The following is a 1,100-nucleotide window of genomic DNA, read 5'->3' as shown; positions in this document are numbered from 1 at the left end:
TGAAGACAAGGTATTGAGAGGTGGTAAGACTATCCGACAATACCTTATCAAGTTTAAAAATTATCCTTTTGAAGATGCTAGATGGATGCAAGGCATACAATTAAAGGATAACATAAACCTTGTCAATGCTTACAATGATTCCCTAGAGTAAGCAAATGTAAATATGTATAAATGAACAAAGTTTTTGTCTTATAAGACTCTCTTCTTCTTTATTGCGCACAAATGTTAATAAGGATGCATCCCACAATGATGGATTGCGTGGCTCCGTTAACCTCAAGCTTCCATGAGCCCCTTGCTTGCAATAGCAACAACACCCACATGGATGATAAGGACAGAGATATTGTCCCCTTGAGTTCCTCCATTAATCCAAGCTTACAACCTTTTGATCCCCGATTACTCCCATCCTCGGGTCGCTCCCCAACCTCCATCACCTCATCCTCCAGCTATAACTTCTTGGCCTTACGTGTGTGGTTGTACCACCCAACACCCTTGTGTCTTTTACCGCTTGCTCTCCTAGCCACCATAGGTGCCTTGCACGCATTTTTAGCCTCCTTGCATAGTGGATCCCCGTTAGAACAGCACAACAAACAAATATTTTGATGTGAAGGGGATGGATATAGCTACAATGATGACTTTCATGAAGTTTTTCAACTATGTAGCAGCAACCATTTTGGTGGCATATATGGATGTGGATGTTGGCACTAGTGTTGCTCAGCATTTGGAACATCTTCATCATTGCCACCTCATTGAGGGCTACATTAACATGTCTCGGCGTTGTGGAGCAAAGGGCAGTGAGGGCGACGCCATTGACAACAGCTTCTTCTTTGTTGCCGCATTCGATTAAATGTCTATGGTGGTAGTAAAGCTGGTGTCGAGGCTGGTGTCGAAGGCCATCCCGTAGTAGCTGGCCTTTGCAATCCTAGGCAAATAGTTGCACCACCAAAAGCCTGCCACTTGGAAAGCATGCGACTCGGCCACCCACAACACCCTCCTCAACTCCCTCATCGTGCTATGGTTCATTGCCTCCTCCACAATCTTCTTCGTATTTCTCGGCCTTGCTTTGCCCCTCTTCCTCATCCGCCTCCACCTTGCACTGCAAG

General features: G+C 45.5%; 1 pseudogene; it reads left to right on the top strand.

Moving 5' to 3' along the window:
• Nucleotides 1-246: 246 nt before the first annotated feature.
• LOC147439007 (uncharacterized) lies at nucleotides 247-860 on the top strand (annotated as a pseudogene).
• The last annotated feature ends 240 nt before the right edge of the window (nucleotides 861-1,100 follow it).

Source organism: Adiantum capillus-veneris, chromosome 16, assembly GCF_014529385.1.
Source record: "Adiantum capillus-veneris isolate H3 chromosome 16, ASM1452938v2, whole genome shotgun sequence".
NCBI lineage: Eukaryota > Viridiplantae > Streptophyta > Polypodiopsida > Polypodiales > Pteridaceae > Adiantum > Adiantum capillus-veneris.
Note: the sequence above shows the minus strand (reverse complement) of the source record. Positions and strands in the feature narration are given on the sequence as shown.